General features: G+C 42.8%; 1 non-coding gene across 1 annotated transcript; it reads right to left on the bottom strand.

Annotated features, from left to right (window-relative positions):
- Positions 1-20,152: 20,152 nt before the first annotated feature.
- trnas-acu (transfer RNA serine (anticodon ACU)) lies at positions 20,153-20,234 on the bottom strand. The gene has a single exon. It is a non-coding gene; the product is annotated as a tRNA-Ser (tRNA).
- Positions 20,235-24,261: the final 4,027 nt, after the last annotated feature.

Here is a 24,261-nt window from a genome sequence, read left to right on the forward strand (position 1 = left end):
GTAACCAGTGATGAGAACTAATACCAGTTCCAAGCCTCGGAGTCAGAGAAACTGTGGCACAACCGCCCAGATCCAACCGGAAATGGGGATGGGAATGAGTGTGCGGAGTTACTCTTTGTCTCCTGTGATGCAATAGGTGACAGTGCGGTCCTTCTATGATGGTATGGAGGCGCAAGAAATTCCTAGGTTGAGTATGCTCCTGATCAAGGGAATACTTGTCCCCGTTTATACTATCATAGCGATCTACAGTGCATCTTGCTAAGATAGCTAACTGGCACAACGGGAGCGTGTTGAGTCCTTAACCTTGCAGTGGTGGGTTCAAAAGATGATTTTGCTCTTTGGATCAGTGATTCTGACACTGGCGATGGCAGCTGCTTTTGCTTGCATCAGCTCAGCATCAGTTTCTTCCCACAGTAAAGACTTCAACAGGGAGAAGGTGTTGTTGGGGTAAAATTTTAAACTAGTTGTCCTTGGGGACTTGGACAGCGAACCGGTAATGTTTACGTTTGTTGAATAAAACCTCGAATGGAAGCCTGACCTCAGGAACAGAGATCATGACTTTAATTTCCTGAAATCGCATTCATTCATGTCCCTTACGCAGGGGATTCTACCATCTTTACCCAGTCCTCCCTGCGAGAGACTCCAGGACCAGAAAAAACATTAGCTGACCCTTAATTCAAGAATCCCCACCGTGTGGGGAAGCAGGCTAGTCGGCCGTTCCAGTCCGCATGGTCCCTCCGAAGGGCATCCCACCAGACCCCACGATATTCCCTATCCCAGAAGCCTGCATTTCCCTTTGTTGATCTCTGTAACTGGCACATCTTTGGTCAGAGGAAGGAATAAAAACACAAACATACAGACAATGTGCAGACTGCCCACAGACAGAGACCCGAGGCTGGGATCGCACCTGGGTTTGTGGTGCAGCCAGACAGCAACGAACAAGGGGCGAAGAATAAATGTTGTCCTGACCAGTCATACTCACACTCTGTGTGTGAATGAGAAAGAATGATAACACATTCACAACATGGAAAACAAGATTTGTTTCTGAGTGGACACAATTTGAAAGGATCGTTCACACCGGGTAGAAAAAATGACGCCATTACCACAGAGAAAGCAGGATAAAATGGGAACTGCTGGAAGGGATTCAATGAACCACAGAAATCGAACCTTATTTAATCAGTAACATTGAGGAGAGGCCGTTGACCAGTCCCATGTGTGGGAAGGGATCTCTGTGCAAAACAAATCCGGAGACTCCAGCAGGATTACATTTCCCATCAGGAGTTGGATTATGCTGTCAATGCGGCTGTTAATCCCAACCAACTGTCTGTTCCATAGCGTCAGTCAGAGAGTCATACAACATGACAACAGGCCGGTCAGACCAACCCATCCATGCTGATCATACTGCCAAACTAATCTAGTCCCATCTGCCTCCTCCTCTACCCGCTGAGCGGTGATAATGCCCTTATAGTTTTATTACTGTATTGTTAATCCAAATCCCTGGTAATATTTTGGAAGCAAACTGCCATAGCCATCTGTTCTATTCCACATGAAACTCCAGATGCATAATATCGTGGTTGACTCCTAACTGTCCAATGGGAAATAACTTATGTACTAGGCATGAAAGAAAAGATTTTATTTTAAAATCCAACTTTCCCATTCATGGATGGATCCAATTTTCCATTAAATTTTGCAAATGCATCCTCATCCATTACTTCCTCAGCAGGTTAATTGCACACGTAAAACACCCTCTTTAAAAGAAATGCTTCACATTTTTTTAATATAATTTCTCTCTTTTTCTCTTAAACATATGCCCTCTCGCCATGAAATCCCCCATCTGGGAAAAGGCAGCTATCGTTAACTCTAGCTTACCTCTTAATAATTCATAAACTTCTCTCAGGTCGCCGCTCAAACCCCTAATCTAGAGTGAAAACAGTCTCAACTAGGAAAAAGTGAAAACTGCAGATGAGAGATGAGAGTCGAGAGTGTGCTGTGCTGGAAAAGCACTGCAGGTCAGGCAGCATTTGAGGAGAAGGAAAATCGACGTTTCGGGCAAGAGCCTGATGAATGACACTTGCGTGAAAAGTTGATTATCCTGCTGCTCGCACGCTGCCTTTCCTATTATGGTTTTCCAGCACCCCAATCTCGAATCTGAAAATAGTCTCAGCCTATCCAGCCTTTCATTATAACTCAATCATTTCACAAACGGCAACATGCATGTATACTTTTTCTGAACCTTCTCCAGCTGAATAATATCATTCCTACAACTGGGCGACCAGAACTGGACATAATATTCCAGAAGACGCCCCATCAATATCCTGCAAAACTTCAACATAACGTCCCAACTCTTGTGCTCAAAGGACTGAGCAATGAAGGAAGGTGTATCAAATGGCTTTTAACCATCCTGTCTGTGTGCATTGCAAACTACAAGGAATTATGTACCTGTGCCCCGAGCTTCCGTGTTCTCCAACACTATACAAAGCCCTACTAATGTACCAAAATTGAACTCCATGTTACATTTTTCAGTCCATCGATTCATTGGATTAAGATCCTTTTGAATTTTAGATAATCTTCTTCACTGTCTACAATTCTGATGTTGCCTGCAAACCTACGATGCATTCTTGCTGTGAGTTCCACTGTTTTCTCATAGAGATCAATGACTCATATTTACTTGTAGTGGCCGTGATTTAGCAGTGTGCAGATCATACAACAGCTAGTCATGCAATTAACCACGGGGAAGAAAGCCGCAGACTGCAGAGAGATATCAAACAATTGGAAAGAAAAATGGGGAAAGTAATTCATTCCAGGAAAGTTTGTGATCGTGAAGCAGAATCAAACTTAAAACAGCCGCCCACGCTCCAGTTGTGGCTCTCAGCTGTCTCAGCGCAATGCACTGTAGATTGCAATGTCATTATAAACGGGAACAAATTTTCCTTTCTCCGCCCCCCCCCCCCCCCCCCCCTTTGACCAGGAGCACTCCCAATCTCGGAATTGCTTGCGCCTCTAAACCGTCATAGAAATACCGTGCATTCATCCGTTGTGTCACTGGAGCCATCGAGTAGCTCTGCGACCTTATTCCCATCTCGATTTCAAATTGGATCTTCACGACTCCGCCACTCAGTTCCTCTAATTCTGGGGCTGGGAATTGGGACTATGTGGCAGCAGTGATTACTGCCTTGTGTGGGGAAACTGGTGAAGGAGCCGATGTTAAACTGCATTGCAATTGAAGCATACATTTCAACAAAACCTGCACTATCCCTGGAGTCTTTGATGTTATGGAGAAATCTATTTATCTCAGCCTTAAGCATATTAATGATGGAATCACCACAATCTCTGGGGGCACCGATATTAAACGGTCTGCCCATTCTGAGTTACCACATATCTGCCACTGTTCGCTCAGCACTGATAATGTACATTTCGTGCTCTGCCTAGCATTTCTTATGCTACTGGACTGCTTTGCTCAGCGTGCTTGTGTGTGTGACGCCGTGATCGTATAGTGGTTAGTACTCAGCGTTGTGGCCGCAGCAACCTCGGTTGGAATTCGAGTCACGGCAGTAACTGCTCTATCTGCTCCAGCTTTTGTGAAACTCAAAGGAATCAGTTGTTTTAACATGGTAATTTTCTCCAAGGTGATGACTTTTTTCCTTCAAATTCTGCTCGCTCAAATCTCTGATTCATATGTCAGAATTCAAATCCACCTGTTCTCAGAGATTTCTCTCCCTCCTACGATCATTAACTGAACTTTTCGTCCCACACCCACATTTCATTAATTTAGAGACGATGGTGTGGACGATGGTGTGCAAACTTAAAAATCACACAACACCAGGTTAGAGTCTACCAGGTTTAACTGCGCACTAGTTTTCGGAGCGCTGCTCTTTCACCATGTGGTTGTGGAGTCATTTCCTATTTCATTAAGCCACTGCAGAATCTAACACTGACTCTCACATTGATCCCATTCAGCCTGTGCTGCTGCGGTCACTGTGCTGGGTGAACGTGCCCCAACCTCACAATCGGGATCTGAAGGTCAGTTGATCCATTTAGTTACCACTGTTGTGAGATCAATGCTCATGTAGCAGCTTTTACTGACATGGAACAGAGATTATTGGGGGGTCAAGCTCAGGAACTTGACGCAGGACAATATCGAGGAAAAGCGACTTCATTGGGAAAGATTACTTTCATGTGTTTTCTGCAATGGCCGAGCGCTATTACCACTGGACTGTTCACTCAGAAACCAAGCAAAGGAACCAGGGACCCGGGTTTGACTCCAACCATGCCAGGTGTTAGAATTGGGATTCAATAAATATCTGGAATTACGAATCTAATAACTCCTATAAATCCATGGTTAATTGTTGAAAAAACAATACCATCGGGTTCACTGACGTCCTTTAAGGAAGGAAACTGCCATTCTTACCTGTTCGGACCTCCATGTGACTCCAGACTCACTGCAATATGGTTGAATGTCAACTGCCCACTGGGCAATTAGGGATCGCAATCAATACTGCCGAGACAGCGACGCCCTCTTACTGTAACAGAATAGAAAAAAAAAGTTCATTCGGCTCTAGCTAGATCACTGTGTGCAGTTCTGCAATTCACAGTATAGTAATGATGTGATGGCACTGCGAACGTCGCAGGAGAGATTCACTGGGATACTGTCTGGGCAGAAGAGTTTCATTTATGAGCAGTGATTGGACAGACTGGGGTTGTTTGTCGCCGAGCAGAGGAGATTGGAGAAGACATTCCTGAGATGTATAAAATAATGAGGGATATGGATAGGATAGACTGAAAGAAGCGTTTCTTATTGATGGAGGGATCGAACATCGGGGCCAAGAGATTTCGAGAAAAGGCAGAAAGGTTTGAGTAGATGTGCGGATAGGGTCAGAGAGGCTGAAACCCTTTTAACTTGAAAAAATTCAGATGTGAATTTGTGATGACAAGGAATGTAAGACTATGGGCTAAACGATGGAAAACTTGATTCAGGTCGTTGAGCAGTTGTGTTGGGCAAGTGCGGGCACAACAGGCTGAAGGGCTTCCTTCGATGTTGTTGTCCTCCACAGTATCGTGGTTAGTGTCCTCGCCTGTCACAGGACTCAATTCTCCGCTGGGGCATCGTAAATGTTTTAAATCTGTCGTTCTGTTACCCAGTGAAGGTTATTAATGCCTAGCCTTCCATTCTCGGTGGGACGTGTCACAGGAAGGACAATGCTGTTTGAATCAGCTGGGGAAGGACTGCAGCTCCTGGGGTGAGAAGGTGTCAGTGAAAGTGCTAACATGTAACTTCTGCAAACTGCACATTGTGTTTGTGTTGCAATGAAAACCATTATATAGAGTTGTTCCTGACTGATGTGTTTATTTAAAGCAGGAATCAGAGGAAGGAAACAGAGTAAACCCATTCAGATCTGAGTGCAGAAACATTTCCTGCTGTACTAATGAGGTTGTACAGCGTAGAACCGCGTTTGCATGCATTGAATTCGGGTTGATGGGCGCAACTTGCTTTCACTAGGCTGAGTTACCAATGTGTAAAGCCATTAAACATGGCACGGATGGTATTCAATGTGATGGTACCTTTGCTCGGTGTTTCGCACTACTGTTAGATCTGTAGGTTAGATGGATTGGCCATGTTAAATTGTGCTGATGTGTCCAGGGAGTGAATTCAGTAAGTTAAGTGAATTAGCCATGGGTAACGCAGTGATAAGGTCAGCAGTCACACGATTCCAGGTTTTATTCCAGCAGGTTTATTTGATATAACAAGCCAGAGGCTTGCGGTGATAGAGAGGGGGGCTAGGTCTGGTTGAGATGCTCTTCAGAGTGTACTTACAGACTCGATTGGCTGAATTGTCCTTTCTGCATTGTAGGGAATCTGTGATTCTATCACAGAGAGGCAAATGTTAGCGCTTCCTAGGGTACGAAGACATTAGAGATGATGCTGACAGCGTTTAGTGGGGACAGAATTTTATCTCTTGGTGTGTTTGAAAATTTGAAACTGAACAACACAAAACCGAATGTAAGTTTTACAGAGTATGTGAGGTTTGGAGAGAGGAAATAGGTGGTAAATTCTCTCTTTCAATTCGGTAAATATCTGAACGACACTCTTTCAAAACCATCGATTAAGAACAAAGAAATGATGGGAACAGAATTTCTGTCACTCAGAGAATTCGTTTCCAAAATATTTGGAAAGGCACATTTTGAGACACACAAGGAGTGAGTTTTATCAGGAGAGAGAGACAGCTTATGGCCAGGTAAAAGAGTAAAAGTGGGGTGTGGGGGATGGAAGGTGCGAGGAAACAATGTCTCATTTGGATGTCTTTAGATGTAAAGAAATATCGGAAACGTATGCAGCTAAATAAGATTCAACAAAAAACTCAGAGTTTTGAAAGATTTAAATTAATATTCCACATGAAGTATTATAAATGGAACAGAGTCGATTTGGTATATTGTCAAGAAAAGTTCTTCCATAATGAACAGGAAGTCACTCGTCTCTTGAAGATCGATTTCCTGCTTTAATCACATGCCTTGAAGATGGAAGGAGATGCGCCATGATGTTGGGTTCATTTGATACCTACTGAAATCTACCAAAGTAACTGAGCATCAAAACTGATATCTTGTCTTGTAGTTCAACCTTCTGGTTTTCTCAGCAGTATTTCCTTTAAGCTGAAATCAATTCGGAGCAAAATTGATTGCAACATTAAACGTTCCAATCATATAAATTCACTTCACTTCCGATAATTGCAATGAACAGAGTGAGGCTGCAGCAAAATTAATAAAATAAAATGAACAAAACTGCTTTTCTGGGAATTTTACCCAGTCCAGGTTCAGCCATATGAGAAAGACAATCGAGCTAATACATCACCTTCACTTTTCTCTCCATATATACCTCTTCAGGTGAGAGAGAAGCTGTCTGAAGAAATTATGAATCAAGACTAAATGTGCATGTGAATGTGACGGGAATTTCATGTTTGCTGGTTCATTCTGAGACAGTTCCGACTCGGAATGAATCAAAGACAAGATATTCCTTCCAAGGACGAGGTCAATTCCTTGGAATTTGCTGGTATTATTATTCCACTTAAAACGGAAACATAATGGTGTGGATTCGATTCCGCTCAGGCAATTTCTTATCCCTAGGTGCACCATATGTAATCTTGATGTGGTCATATGTGAGCCCCTTTGCCATGGACTTAAGTGGTCCAGAGTTTAACGCGACGGGTTGGTCTTCCATTGTGCATGTGTGGATTTGAATCCTACTGGGGCTGTTACTTCTGTCGAACGCAGCTGTGGTTTCCCTTTGTGCCTCGCGTCTTCAGTATACAATGGATGGGGAATCTTGTTCTTGCCCTTCATTGCACCGGAGATTTGTGATAAATCGATACGTCATCAAAGTCGAAATAAAGCAATTTGTGTCTGTTGTAAGTTAAATTGGAATAATGAAAAGGAGTGCAAAGGTTTCTTTCCTCCTTTCATTTCATATTGACTTTCTATGAATTTACATTGAATGAAAGTGAAACAAATAAGGCGAGATTAGGTGCAATAGTTTATCCGGTGGGATTGTGAATTTTAATGTAACGCTCCACATAAAGTTCTGATCAGTATTTCAAACAGTCAATTGGAATTGAACCACAGAAAACTTTTCCAATGAAACGAAACTTTCATTCTTTCACAACCGTTTGCTGTGTGAATCTGACCGTGATCCATCATCCAGCGTGGTCACCAAGTTGGCAACAATAAAAGATCCACCAATTTTCTTTAGCAATCACCACTTCTGTACATACCCATCTGAGATGTGCCCAGTGCCATTTGTTGTCTCCAGGCCACAGCACATTTCTTGATCATGAGCTTATAAGCCGAGTTCCTAATCTGTCCGATCAGTTTGGAAAACTTTTCTATCACTTCATCGCATCCCCTCAGAATTCTACTTTTATCAATAAAATACGGCGTTAGAACAAACGATGTTTGGTTGCAAGTCGGCCATTCAGGCCTTCGAGACTGCTCCACCATTCAATGAACTCAGGGCTGATCTGATAATCCACTACTCCGTTCACCTGCATTACCTCAACAAAGCTTCATTGTCTTTCTGTCAAATCTGTCTGGCACAGTTTGAAAATACACAACAATTCAGCCTCAACAACAGTTTTGGTAAGGAGTTCCACTGATTCACTGGCCCCTGAGCAAAGAAATTACTCCACATTTCTGAATTAAATAGGCAATATCTAATTCTGAGTTCATGTCCTCTGGTGCTCTCCTCATACCAGAGAGTAAACTACCTGCCAGTAACTACCCTGTCAAGATCCCATGAATATTGAGCGTTCATAAATGTTATTAAGTGATTATAGGGGTCCACTCCGCCTCCTTTGTTTCAAAGACAATAATTCCAGCCTAAAAATTCATTCCACGAAGCTCCATTTACTCCAGTGTTGACAACATGTTCGTAAATTTCTGCTGTCGCCTGCAGCGTCCTTACATATTATTAAGTCAGGTGGAGACATTTATGCGAAGAAACGGTTGAAATTTTAAGCACAGAAGGGGAATTGAAACTTGAAATCAGACAGCGACTGGAATCAGATTGGTCCACACAAGGACTCAATAGAGTAATGATCACTCTGACAAATCTGAATCTAATCATATCCCATTGACATTCCATGTCTTCACTGTAACCAAATTACCCCTCGTATTCGTCCACAGAGCTAGTATATAGGAAAAAGAAACGAATAGAACCTGGCTATATAAACATTTTGACAACAATAACATGTCCTTTGGTAGACATTTATTTGATTATAAACTCAACTCGTGTCTCCGTGAATCCTACATCGTTTGCAAGGCACAAATGAGACGTGGAACATAACTCTCTCCATTTGCCTCGATGGGTGTAACTTCAATAACACTAAAGGAATTGGACACCGTCCATGACAATGCAGTCACTTAATTGTACCCTCTTCAATACCTGCAATATTCATTCCCTTCACCGCTCAGGCACAATTGCAGCAAAGTACACCAAGTACAAGACTCACTGGAATAAATCATCTGGGCATTTTTGACAGAACCTTCAAAGCTCAGCAGCTGTCCTGACCATAAGGACAAGGTTGCAAGATGCAATGGTACGCCACAATTTGCACCTTCCCCTCAAAGGTCCATAGCACCCTAACTTGGAAAGGAATCAGTGATAAACTCATTGGTCAAGCGGTCTTGATGGACAAAGTTGCATACTACAACCTTTCATCTTTTATCTTACAATGTTGAAAAAAATGTTGATTTATGCGGTGACCAGACTTGTGCTCAGTCCGTCAGCTGTTTCCTAACATGGTGTTTGCTAAATTTCTTCTATCATCCACAGCCTGTGGTCAACAAAACAAAATATCTGAAAAAAAAACTCTCAATTAACTGATTCCCCTCAAGATTACAGTGGTGTTGGAGAAGCAGTTTTGGAGCACCTGAGGAGCACGAAAAATGAATACTTCAGGCAAAAGCCCTTCATCAGGAATGAGATTGGGAGCATGTGGGATGGAGAGATAACTGGGAGGAGGGTGGGGCTGGGGAGAAGTTCGCTGAGAGTGCAGTAGTTGGATGGAGGTGGAGGGTATTAGAGAAGAATGTGGAGCGGTTAGGTGGGAATGAAGATGGACAGTTGGGATAGATCAGGAGGACGGTGTTGAGCTGGAAGGTGGGAACTGGGGTAAGGTATGGGATGGGGAAATGAGGAAACTGGTGAAGTCCAAATTGATGCCATGATGTTGAAGGGTCTCGAGGAGGAAGATAAGGCTTTCTTCCTCCAGGCAGCGGGCGCTGAGGCAGTGATGATGGAGGAGGCCCAGGACATGAACATCCTCGGGAGAGTGGGAGGGGGAGTTGAAATGTTTGGCTATGGGGCACTGGGGTTGATTCTTGCGGGTATCCTGGAGATATTCTCTGATGTGCTCTGTGAGAAGACATCCAGTCTCCCCAATTTAGAGTAGACCGCATTGGAAGCAACGGGTACAAGCAATGACATGTACGGAAGTGCAGGTGAACCTTTGTTGGATGTGGAAGCTTCCATTGGAGCCTTGGACAGAGGTGAGGGTACAGGTTTTGCACATCCTGCAGTGACAGGGGAAAGTGCCAGGAGGGATGGGTGGGTCATTGGAGGGCGTGGACTTGACTAGGCAGTCACGGAGCGAATGGTCTTGGCGGAAAGTGGAAAGGGTGGGGAGGGGAACATATCCCTAGTGTGGGATTCGTTTAGTGGTTGTGAAACAGTCAGTCGATGATGTGATTTATGCGGCAGTTGGTGGGATAGAAGATAAGGAGCAGTGGGGTTCTGTCCTTGTTGTGGTTGGAGGTGTGGGGTTCATGGGCAGAGTTATAGAACATGGATGAAATGCATTGGAGGGCATCCTCAAACACATAGGAGGGGATTTCTGGTCTTTAAAGAAGGAGGCTACCTGGTGTGTTCAGTGGTGGAACTGGTCCTTTGGGAGCAGAGGGTAAAAGCAATGACTGCAGATGCTGGAAACCAGAGTTTAGATCAGAGTGGTGCTGGAAAATCACAGCAGTTTAGGCAGCATCCGAGGAGCAGCAAAATCGACGTTTAGGGCAAAATTCCTTCATAAGGAATACAGGCAGAGTGCCTGAAGGGTGGAGAGATAAATGAGAGGAGGGTGGATGTGGGGAGAATGAAGCATCGAGTATAGAACACACCAGATGGCCTCCTTCTTTAGAGACTGCCATTTCCCTTTCCACGTGGTTAAAGATGCCCTCCAACGCATCTCGTCCACATCCCGCACCTCCGCCCTTAGACTTCACCCCTCCAACCGTGACAAGGACAGAACATCCCCGGTGCTCACCTTCCACCCTACCAACCTTCGCATGAACTAAATTACCCACCGACATTTCCGCCCCTCCAAACGGACCCCACCACCAGGGATATATTTTCCTCCCCACCCCTTTCTGCCTTCTGCAAAGACCGTTCCATCCGTGACTACCTGGTCAGGCCCACGCCATCCCACAAACCACCATCCCGTTCTGACACCTTCCCCTGCCACAGCAGGAATTACAAAACCTGCGCCCACACCTCCTCCCTCACATCCATCCAAGTCCCCAAAGGAGCCTTCCACATCCACCAATATCATTTATTGTATCCATTGCTTCCGATGCGACCTCCTCTACATTGGGGAGACTGGACGCGTCCGAGCAGAGTGGTTTAGGGAACATCTCTGGGACGCCCGCACCAATCAACCACACCTACCTGTGGCCCAAAATTTCAACTCCCGCTCCAACTCAGCCGAGGACATGGACGTCCTGAGCCTCCTTCACCGTCGCTCCCTCACCCCACCAACGCCTGGAGGAAGAACGACTTATTTTTCGCCTGGGAACACTTCAACCCCAGGACACCAATGTGGACTTCACCAGTTTCCTCATTTCCCTTTCCCCCACCTCATCCCAGCTCCAAATTTCCTTGGTGCGAAAGTGCTGAAATTCAGCTTTGTCATTGCTATTTCCCAATGTTGATTTCCAGTCAGGGAAAAACATATTTGTTGTTTCTTATCAAAATCTTAAATTGAACATGAGTTCCTGACATTACAAAACAGCAAAGATAGCAGTTCGGTCAGAGTCAGTGAGAATTTCACATCGGAGATGAGATCAAATGGGAAGAAAAGCTGAAATCAGTTGCCTTTGCCTGCTCAGACTCAGTACTACAAATATGATCCTTATTGAAACATACAGGTTTTTTTCAAGGATTAAATAAGTTGGATGCAGAAAGTTTGGTTCTTTGACCAGAGCGTCTCATATCGAATGACTTGGAGATGTCGGTTTTGGACTGGGTTATGCAAATTTGAAAATCACACAACACCATGTTATAGTCCAACAGGCTTAATTGGAAGTATTAGGTTTCGGACTGCTGCTCATTCATCAGGTGATTGTGGAGTACACATTGTAAGTCACAGAATTTATAGCATAAGTTTACAGTGTGATGACTGAAATTATACATTGAAAAATACCTTGATTGTTTGCTAAGTCTCCAATCTGTTAGAATGACCATGTTAGCTTCACTAAGGTGCAAAACTTGTTATTTTAAAGTTTCATTCTCAGGTGAAATTCAACAACTGGTGTCTGCCCCCGTGTGCTGCTGTCTGTTCCATAATGTTTAAACTGATTCTAATTTATAAAAATGAGTTACCAGAGACTTACATGGATTCATGCGGTTTTTGAGCAAAGTACAATGTAACTCTGCAAGTACAAATTCACCCCACAAACGTGTGTGTGTGTGTGTGTGTGTGTGCGTGTGTGTGTGTGTGTGTAGGAGGGTCTCTGTTTGAAGATAGGGCAATGGGATCACCTGTACTGTGACATGAACCCAAGGACCCGGCTGAGGCCATTCCCATGGGTACCAACTTTAACTATCAGCCTCTGCGTGGGCACTTTTAGCTGCTGCCTGCTCCGAAGCCCGCCTTGGAGGATTGACACCCGAAGGTCCGAGGTCGAATGTCCTGGACCACTGAAGTGCTCTCTAACTGGGAAGGGGCATACCTGTCTGTTGATTGATGTGCAGTGCCCATTCCGTTGCAGTAGCCTCTGCTCGGCTTCACCAATGTACCATGCCTTAAAGCATTCTTGCTTGCAGCGTGTTTTTTTTTTAGATTACCGTCAGTCTGAACATTATGGCACGGACGCAGCACACAGGCAGTAACACTATCAACAATTTATCTGTGATGACACTAATTGGTAAAGTTCACCTGAGAATGTAACCGTTAAAAGAAAGTTTTTCGATTTAAATAAGAAAAAAGTGAACCTAACATAATCATTCTAACAGATGGGAGATTTAACAAACAATCAAGGTATTTTTCAAAGTATAATTTCAGTGACATTACATTGTAACATTTTGCTATGAATTCTGTATCTTTCCACTGTGAACTCCACAGCCACCTGATGAAGGAGCAGCTCTCCAAAAGCCATTGCTTCAATTAAACCTGTTGGACTATGACCTGGTGTTCTGTGATATTTAACTTTGTATTAGAATGCGGATCCCACAATTAAAATAGAGATGAAGAAGCATTTATTCTCTCAGACAGTTTTGTATCAGCGGACTTTCTTTTAGCAGAAGGCTGTTGAGAAAGTGTCATAAGGTGTAATGAGGCTGAGATCTGCAGATCTTCAAACAGCAAAGACATCAAGCGTTATGGGGAAAGGCAAGAAAGTGCAGTTCAACGTTATCAGATCAGACATGAAAGCATTCAATAGCGGAGCAGACTTGATGGTCTGAAAGGTGTCGATCTGTTCCTAAACTAGTTTGCCTTAATGTGAAGCTGCAAAACCGACCTGAGTAAAACGTGCCAAATTTTAAAAAAGCATGGTCACCCCGGAGCACTGAACCGAGGTGAAATGTACAAAGAACAACACGCAAAGCGCAGACAATATCGGGTAATTGATCCGTAGTGATCAGTATACCAAGGTAAACAGGAAAACCGATATTCAGTATCTACATTGAACCTGGCTCCACGAGGCATGTAGTTAACTCTCACAAATCACTATTCCCCTTCCGTTTTCCTGTCGCCCCCTCCGTTCTTGTTTTAAACTGATTGAACGTCAGGCAATTGCAGATGACATTGCTGATGCGGAACTGTAGCATACAGAACACAGAACATTACAGCGTAGTACAGGCCTTTCGGCCCTCGATGTTGCGCCACCCTGTCATACTAATCTGAAGTCCATCCCATCTACAGTATTCCATGCACTTCCATATGCCTGTCCAATGACGACTTAAATGCACTTAATCTTAGCGAATCTACTACCATTGCAGGCAAAGCATTCCATACCCTAACTACTCTCTGTGTAAAGAAACTACCTCTGACATCTTTTTTATACCTATCTCCCCTCACTTTAAAGTTGTGTCCCATCGTGTTTGCCATCCCCATACTTGGAACAAGTAAGTATGCACCCTATCTAATCCTCTGATTATCTTGTATGTCTCCATTAAGTCACCTCTCAATCTTCTTCTCTCTAACGAGAATAGCCTCAAGGCCCTCAGTCTTTTCTCGTAAGACTTTCCTTCCATACCAGGCAACATCCTAGAAAATCTCCTCGGCACCCTTTCCAAAGTTTCAACATCCTACTTATAATGTCTTGACCAGAACTGTTCACAATTCTCCAAATGTGACCGTACCAGAGTTGTGTACAGCTGCAGCATAACCTCCTGATTCTTGAACTTAATCCCTCAATTAATAAAGGTCAAATCACTGCATGCCTTCTTCACAACCCTGTCAATCGGGTGGCAACTTTCAGGTATTTGTGTACACGGACACCACGATCTCTCTGTTCATCTGCAGTCCCAATAATCTTATTATTAGCTCAGTACTTTGCATTCCAATTACTCCGTCCAAAGTGTATCACCCCACACTTGTCCACATTAAACTCCATTTGCCACCTCTCAGCCCAGCTCTGCATCCTATCTATGTCTCTCTGCAACCTACTACATCCTTCGTCACTATCCACAACTCCACCGACCGTAGTGTGGTCCGCAAAATTACTAATACACCCTTCTAAGCCCTCATCCAGGTTATTTATAAAAATGACGATTGGAGTGGACCCAACACCGACCCTTGTGGAATGCCGCTAGTAACTGGACACCAAGATGAACATGTTACATCAACTACAACCCGCTGTTTTCTTTCAGCCAGTCAATTACTGATTCAAACTGCTATGTCTCACACAATCCCATTCCTCCGCATTTTGTATAATAGCCTACTGTGGGGAACCTTAGCGAACACCTTGCTGAAATCCATATACACCACATCAACTAGTTTACTCTCATCTACTTGTTTGGTCAGTTTGTCTAAAAACTCAATAAGATTCGTTAGGCACGACCTACACTTTACAAAACCGTGCTGACTGTCCCTGATCAGATTGTTATTTTCTAGATGATTATAAATCCTATCTCTTATAACCTTTTCCAACGCTTTACCAACAAATGAAGTAAGAATCACTGGTCTGTAATTACCAGGGTTGTCACTACTACCCTGCTTGAACAAGGAAACCACATTTGCTATCCTCCAGTCCTCAGGCACTATTTCTGTAGACGATGATTTCTAGGTCAATGCCACAGGCTCGGCAATCTCTTCCCTTGCTTCCCAGAGGATCCTAGGATAGATCCCATCCGGCCAAGAGAGCTTGTCTATTTTCACACTCCGCAGTATTTCTAATACCTCTTCCTTGTGAACTTCAATCTCTTCTAGCCTAGATGCAAGTATCTCTGTATCTTCCACGCCAACATTTTCATTTTCTATAATGAACACTGTCGAAAAATATTTATTTAGTGTTTCCCCATGTCTCCTCTGACTCCACACACAACTTCCCATTATTATTCTTGATTGGCCCTAATTTAACTCTCGTCATTCTTTTATTCCTGACATACCTGTGGGAAGCCTTAGGGTTAACCCTGATCCTATCCGCCAACAACTTCTCATGTCTCCTCCTGGCTCTCATGTCTCCTCCTGGCCCTCCTGAGCTCTCTTATTAGGTCATGCAGGGAAACGATTCTGTCTGCTGCACAACATCATTCTGCTTCGAAATACCAGGCAGTATTTCATATTGATTACTGTAAACGTTAACCTTTAACAAGTCATGACAGTGAGAACATTGAATTCTCATCACTAACCTACCAGGGAAGATTTCTGTTAACACCACCCTGGACACTATTAGATTCGTCATTCTATACTCTCATCCTACTGTACATGATCCCCTCGGCTCCATTCCGGTCTGGTTGGTTGGTTTACCATACTGAGGCTATCCAATCATCTTTGCATTTGAGTTTATAATGTATGAGACCTTCTCTCTGAGCTGGCAATGTGCTTGCTCAGTGGTGATAACACTGGCTTTGTAAACTGGAAAAGTGCTTGAAATAGGCCATTCCTGTTCTTCATTGCAACAACTTGAGGAAAACCGTTCGGCAGGACAGGAAGTAACGCGTGAGCAATGATCAAGTTTGGCAACAAAAACGAGGTGAGGCAGTAGAAACTACAGATTGAAGGGGAAACAATAGGCAAGGAACACTGGGACGGGAGGGGCTGAATGCTTCCTTTCTTTGCTGTAACCATACACTGGTGTTGAAATCTGAAATGGGACAATATCAGACAATTCGGTGAAATGTTACTTTCTGCTTGTTTTCTCCCAAGGCCTGTGTCACTCTTGGAGAAATGTGTCTGCGTGCTTCAGTCTATACGAAAAAATGGGATTCAGCTCCCAGACTGGGTGTGAACACATGTTTCCCATCTCAAATTTCAATCCCATTTATTGTGTCTTACGAGATTAAAACGTTCCAGAGAAATTAGCATTGAGATGAACACATGAAACGAAAGAGCTTAAAAGGTTGCAGATCAAGTACTGGGAAATGAGATGAAGGGACCTATTTTGTGTTGTAAGCACTCGATAATTCAATCATTTTTGAGGGGAAACATATCTGCAGTGACATAATTCCAAATACTGTGTTATGAAGAAACAGTGTAACTGCTTCTGCCCTCATCCTTAGTGGTCTAGTGGTTAGTATTCGGCGCTTTAACTGAGTAGCCCGAGTTTCATTACCGTTCAGGAAATCAGGACTTCTTGTTCCTGATGCAGAGAGAGCAGCTTTCCCAATAATCTGTTTCATGCCTTAGCTCAGTTAATACCCCAGCTCTTCAAAGAAGCCAAAAGTGCCTTTCCTCTCTCTGCACAGTCTGACAGATAATCTTTCATTCTCCTCTGATTCCACCTCACAAAGAGTTTCAAAATACTGTAAAAACTGTGTCACAGCTATTTCTTTTCTGTGCTTTTCAAACAAAGGAGCTGAAGCGATTGAGTGCATTGGTTTCTGAAAACTAGACGTGACTATGAGCAATGTTTTGGGATATTCCACAATTGCCTTCTTGACAGCGCTGGGACATGACTGATGTTGTCTCTGGTATGGAAGTGTCAGTGTTTGAGTTGAGTAGACAAAGTTAAAAATTGCACAATATCAGGGCATAGTCCAGCAGGTTTATTTGGAAACATTGGCTTTCAGAGAGCCGCTCCTTCATCAGGTGGGTGTTTTTCTGCAGAAACTTGGTGTGTGTGTCAATATGTGCGATCTTTTGGAAGATCATCAGGACTTTAACCGACTGTTCGTGGTGTCGATGGTACCATGACTTGGAAGTGTTGGTTTTGGACTGGGGTGGCCAAATTTTAAAATCACACAAAGCCATTTTCGATTCCAACAGTTGACAAACACCTGATGAAGAAGCAGTGCATGGAACATCGGTGCTTCCAAATATGTCTGTTTGGTACATTCTGGCGCTGTGTGTTTTTACTCTGATAGTTCTTGGTCATGTTTAACTGATTGAAGACAATGAAAGAATTTTAGTTCGTGGAGATGAAAATTTCAAATATTATCCACCTCAGCGGAACAAAAATGATTAGTTTGGATGTGTGATGAATCTCAACAAAGCGCTTGCGCCAAGTAAAATTCGAACTTTCGACCGCCTGATCCGGAGACAGCTATACATCTGGTTGTACCACTGGCCAGATGCACAGCTGAAACTTTACACGCTGCAGAGCTGCGGTGTTAACAAATACATGAGCAATAACTGTGACAGTCACAAGATGAGCAAATAACAAAGATAATCACCATCATTGATTCACTTCAAATTGTCCCCAAAAAGCTACCATTCACAATCTGATCAGCCATTCAATGAGGTCAGTATGATCGAGGAAATTACAACTTACTTTGCTGCGTTTCCACCATAATTAGAGGTAAACTCCAGCCTAATTGCAACATCGCATATTCCCATTAATTTTCAGCTTTAGATTACGTTAATGACCTGTCTGTATTTGCTGAATAACGTGAAATGAGTGATAAAGTTCTTTTGATGTAATCCAGTGCAGAGTCGATCAGAAAAGAAAAGTCAAAGACCTGAAACACCATTTCCATTTTTCTCTGTACCAATGCATTTTCCTGAGTTTAATATTTGCAGGACATGTCTTTTATATCTAAAGAATTAATTATTTTCCCGGGACAGATTCTTCACAAATCAATTAGCATCTGAGTTGTTGAAACCAATTTTACTTAAGATTAAAATAGTTGAATATCCTTACCCCAGCCTAATGTACCAATACTCCCTCCTCTTCCATGTAAGTACTAGCTGCTCCAGGTGAGGTTGGAGCTCCCAACCTGATGTTCTAATGCTCCTTGCTGCACCATATCAATAGAAGCTGCTCCACTTGAAGTTGGAGCACCCCATCTGATGTCCCAATACTCCCTGCTCCATGTCAATAGAAGCGGTCCAGTTGAGGTTGGATCTACCAGTCTGATGTCTCAATGCTCACTGCTGCTCCATGTAATTATAAGTTGGTCGAGCTCCAAGACTGATCTCGCAAAGCTTCCTGCACCATACCAACTGAACCTGCTCAAAGTCTTATGTCCCAGTGCTCCCTGATGCTCCATGTCAATAAAAGCTGCTCCAGGTGTGGTTGGAACTTCCAGACTAATGTTACAATACTCGCTGGGTCCATGTCAACAGACGCTGCTCCAGATGAGGTGGGAGCTCCCATCCTTGGCAGTTCACACACCTCTATACCATCATAGAAATACTGCCCACTGATCATTTCCACCAATGGAGTCATTATTGGAACATCCACATCATGAGAACATAATCACCTTTTAATCACCTCCGAATCACTATTTCCAAAATACTTTCTTTCTTAAACCTTATTTGGCATGTTCATATTGCAGTCAATCCGACGAAAGATAATGGTACTAATTGACATATGTTCAATAAAAATTGCATCCTATTTTTCATGTCGAGTAACTGCTTCTTAGCAAGGACAATGTTTGCAATGAAATCACACTTTTATTGCAGGTGAGGGAATGTGGTTGGTATTATTTAAATTGAACATGTTCACTGTGTAAAATTATCAAATAGATCTCAATTTCAAGACAAAATTGGTAATGTTGTCATCCACCTTGAAATGTGGTGTCTTATTCTTTCAGCCACACTGGAATTAAAACGAACCGTCTGTTAATGACATGCGTATAAAGACACATGAAATCATTTTTCATGTATATGCTGCATGAATCTGCGGTTATTTATTCACAGTTTAGGTTGAGTTCCTACAGTTAACATGCTGACTTCTTCAGTTGCTCATAGTTCAATGTGATGCATCCAGTGTGTGCATGACGAGAGGGAGCTTGCTTCCCACATCTTGTGTTTATCTGTGTCTTATGTCCAACATTCATCAAAGGCGAGAGCAAGGAGAAAGAGCGAAACCAACGTGTGAGTCTGTCCGTGCCCATGGACGGCACCCACATCAGCAATTCTCTACTGTGCATTTTCAGCCAGTTCTTGGTGGCCCTACATCAAACCCCTGCCCCTTTTGAAATATCTTTATTATTTTGTGCTGTCTCTCTGTGCTCTTCTCACCAACATGAATCACTTCTACTCAACCTGCTCTAGGTTTCATCTGACAAAACAGTCATTAAGAATTCAAAGTTTGTGAGAAGATTTGTAGCTCGGATGCTCGTTGTAGAAAGTGGACGAAACGTTTGCAACCAAAACTCCCAGCTCGGCGAACAGAACCACAACAAATGACAAACAACACGAATTCGATTGGGACAACACCATTATTATAGAGCAGGCCAAACAGAGAACAGCCAGGGAATTCCGAGAGGCATGACACTCATTCACAAATTCTATCAACAGACACATCGACATAGACCCTATTTCCTGGCCACTGCAGCAGACAGCAACTGACAACCGGAAGCGGAAGATTCAAACCAGTATAAATGCCGGAGGAATCAGCACAGAAACGCTTCACAGGAGGCACCCAAGCACTGAAGATGCCACCTAGAAAGGGGACGAAACGTTTGCAACAAAAACTCCCAGCTCGGCGAACAGAACCACAACAGTCATTAAGAATCCCATTGCATAAACATGCACTTCGCATTTCTCGTTATTTGGTTTTCCTGGATCTCTTTCAGACGACAAAAGTTCACAGAAGCTTGACTTGGAAAAGAAAATCGCGTTCCTTTTCATTATCCCAATGCAATCTACATTTCAATGCAGTTTAGGCAACTGGCTCAAATTATTCTCTGAGACTTTGTATTAGTTAGATGCATATAAACTGACTAATGGAGTTCGAATTTCAATAAGCTGTGATCATCCAAAAATACCAACATCGAAAACTGCGACGAGAGTGGGACGCGAACCCACGCGTGTAGAACACAATGGATTAGTAGTCCATCGCCTTAACCTCTCGGCCACCTCGTCACGCACACTTGAAGTGCTATGACCTTATGAATATGTGAATTGCGTAAATTATGCAGACCAGCAGATATTTCTTCCTGGTGTTGGTGAAATGATAAATAGCACAGTACAGTTCCAAAAGTATGGTCTGACCTCTGGGTTGTGGGGCAAACGCATTCCCACTGTGCCACTCCGCTCACAGTGATCTGATCAAAAATGAAGAAATGACTATGTAACAAGGTCTGTTGAATTTCGTGAAGATTTGAAGTCAACGGAATGATGAACCCGAGACAGCAGGATGTGTTCTTTCAAGAAAGATAGAGTTGTTGAGGATAGTGGAATCAAGGTTTATGGGTATAAGGCAGGAACAGGATACTGTTTGAGGATAATCAGCCATGATCATAATGAATGGTAGTGATGGCTCGAAGGGCCGACTCCTGCACCTATTGTCTATTAAATTGCCCGTGAGGAATTGTTTACCAGACTGGAGGAGAGTGCATAGTGCTCAATGTCATGATTCGGAACACCTTTCTTCTGCTGAGATATTTTTGATACGCACTTGTGTACAGGACACACAATTTCAAAATCCTAAATAAGGCTAAACTGACAATTGAATTCAACAATGCAGAAACCTTGATCGGTATCATTTTCCTGGGCCATGCAACACCAAGTCACTGAATGATCATAGCAACAGAATAAGCAAGTGTCAGAAGTAATTTGAGTGCAGTGCCAAAGAGAATGCTGAGGGCAGCATTTGACACACGGAGAAGTGCATTTCCCACAACAGGAACACTTTCCAAACAGCGGACTGCGATGGAAGTATTCAGAGTGGGTTTACACTTTTGAATTTGATGCCAGAGACACAATGGAGCTACGCAATGAGTAGCTCATCACTTTCCTCACTCAGGTTCAGAACCACTGGTGAAGATGATCGTACAGTACCCGTTACTATCCATGGAATCAGAGAAACTCGGTTTCCCAAACGTTAAGGTACAACCAGGAATGTGGAGGTAAGCATTAATGTGTTGCTCCTGTGCTGCAGGTGACAGTGCATGGTATCTCTGTGCCAGTATAGTGGGCTGTGCTCTCCCGAAGTTTTAAGTTTGAGCCTCACATGGAGCAGCTTCAATTTGTCGTCGTGTTGAGGGGTACGGATAGAAAGTGATATTGAGCAAAGCCAAGTTTATGGGAAAATAACAGTTTGTTTTTGTGGATTGAGAAACGACCTTTTCTGGATAATGACTCATTGATCAACAAACATACTCCAAATATTTAAACATGAAGAGACATGTGTGGAGAGAGAGCCGAACGTGATTTTTCAGCAGATGGATAACGTTTCCCATGTGCACTGCGTTAAATTCTGGAAAATAAATGTTGAACTGGTTTCATGTTACCTGGTTTGTTACAAACTGACAAAGGTTATCGCAATAATATTTTTTTTAAAAAAAATCACATAGGAGCGTTTGAATTTTGTATTGAATTGGCTTTTGGTTTGAGCATATTTTATCTTCAATGGCGTACTGCAGAGAAGTACAGAGGGTTGACAACCCAAAAGGACAGAGTCTTCTTGGTGTATTTCTTAGGTGGAGTTAAGAATGTACGAAATATACATAACATCACGTGAACGTGGTCAAATCTTTAAAGTAGGTGTTGCGTCTCTAAGTGACGATTCAATTCCGACTCATTAGGATATAACTTCTGTCTGCAGTTATTTAAGGACATCTGCTCCATTTATAGAGTACCATCTTGAATAATACGCCACACCATATCAATCCATGAACTTTTTATACTCAATCTTATTCAGTTGTACGTGGTCATGAAATGTCTTTGTGTCTGAAGTCAACCAAATCGGAAATTGTTACGCAACCACACTGACTTTCTCTCAATGGCCAATTCCTTCCTTGTATGTATGTTTCTTAAAACACTGTGAAATAAGCTTCTACACTTTATTTCTGAAAAGTCTTTCACGATTTAAATAACTTTATTGAGTGAAAGAAACTCTCATCCAAACTTTTCTTAATCATTCGTTCATGGTTTTGAAGCTCTGACTAATGTTATCGATTCACTTAAAAGAGGGAATTTCCCCGATTTAGTCATTCAAACCTCGCGTTATATGAAATCTCATTTGTTTACTTCAAACTTGCGTGTTTCTGCTCCAGCATTTTCAAATATCGTGAATAAACTCCTTCATTCTTTCTATCATCCCGATGAAACCGTTTGTATCTTTTCTGATATTTCTATGTCTCAGTCAACAATGTCACTTGGCTTTCTAATATCTTCCAATCCAGGAAACGGCGTCTCTGCCCTTTCTCAACACTTTACATGTTTTTGGTGGAGAATGAGGTCAACGATTACACACAATGCTACCACTAAGGGGGACCTGAATATTTTGCAGTTACGCTATGAACTGTTTGCTTTTTAAATATATATATAAACTCCAATAAAGTAAATTATTATCTATCCAGTTAATGAACATCGTCTCCATGGAGACGAAAAATATCTATCACTTCCTTTATTGTTCCATGGAATGTTCGAATGGTTTGTGAGGCCAATATCTCTAACTCCCCGTGCCCTGAGTGAGCCTCAGCTATTTCTAAAGGCGACTGAAATTTAAATACTTCATAGTGAGTCTCCAGTCATTCTAGTGCAGACTGGTTCTGGATAGTAAATGCCATCACCAAAGGCCACCGTGGATCTGAAATTAACAGTTTTCATATAGCAATTGTTGTAGCTATTGTGTATCGTATATCCGTATTCTTGTTCAATTTTTTTCATTATTTCTTGGGTCCATGTATTGAATTCTACTGAATGATTAATTTGTGAATGGAGACATTCCCTTCACCACTCATTCAAAACACCATGGAACATTGAATGATTTTACCAATAGGCTTCCAGAGGACAGCGCTGCCATTACTGGGATGAGTTAGTGAACATTCCTCACGTATCCTCGAAAGCAAGGATTTCCTTCTCCATTTTAGGGGATCATTACAGCACTGAATCCCATGTGTGCGTTCATTAAAACCAAAACAGCTGCAGCAAGAGTTTAAAACTAAGATTTTGCAATCTGCTTGCAATGGTTGTCCCAAAAATTACATTCCACATTGTGGTATGTTTGTGGATGAAAACACGTTCTGAATCTGGAACAATTACGTTTCAGTTTTGTCAAAAATTGTCATTCGCTGTTCTCTCTTTCCCTTTCAGTTTCCCGTTTAATATCCCGTATTCTCTCAGTTTATCTTACATTTTCAACAATTTCAAACAATCTCGCTCCTGATTACCAATCCGAGAGAATGCCATAATTTTGTCAATTTATGTGCAGTGCAGCTGTAGGACGCGGTGACCAAGTGGAAAGGCATTGTTCACATGAACCAATTAAAAGTAACGGGCTGGTGGAATCTGGCCGTTCTATTGCAGTCATATTTAAAACATTTAACGTTATCTTTAGCCAAATCATATTGGCAGAACATAAGGAAACGAAAAGGAAAGGATTTCTGATGTTGAATATCAAACACAAACAGAATTTGCTGGAAAGTATCAGGACGTCTGGCAGTAGCATCTGTGGAGAGACGGACCCAATGGATATGAAACGCTAACTGTGATTTATCTGCACAGATGCTGCCTGCATACCTGTGATTTTGCAGCAATTTCTGTTTTGTTTCAGATTGGCAGATTTTGTCGCAGTTCGTGAGAACATTGCTCTCGAGAATCAAACAGACAGCACGGACATGCTATTGTGAACTGAGACAGTAATAAAAACAACAGTCGAGATTGTTGTACTGGAAAATCACAGCGGGTCAGGCAACATCCGACGAGCAGGAGAATTTACAATTTAGGTATAAGCCATTCACCAGGAATTAGGCTTTTGAGTCGGGCTGAGGGACAAAGCTGAAGTCAGGTGCCAACTCGCAGGCACCTCCTTCTACTGACCCCGATCACAATCTCTCCACCCATCACCAAACCATCATCGTCCAGACCATCCACAATCTCATCACCTCTGGGGATCTCCCATCCACAACCTCCAACCTCATTCTCCGTGAACCGTGCACGCCCC

The sequence above is a fragment of the Hemiscyllium ocellatum genome, unplaced genomic scaffold, assembly GCF_020745735.1.
Source record: "Hemiscyllium ocellatum isolate sHemOce1 unplaced genomic scaffold, sHemOce1.pat.X.cur. scaffold_294_pat_ctg1, whole genome shotgun sequence".
In the NCBI taxonomy this organism is placed as follows: domain Eukaryota; kingdom Metazoa; phylum Chordata; class Chondrichthyes; order Orectolobiformes; family Hemiscylliidae; genus Hemiscyllium; species Hemiscyllium ocellatum.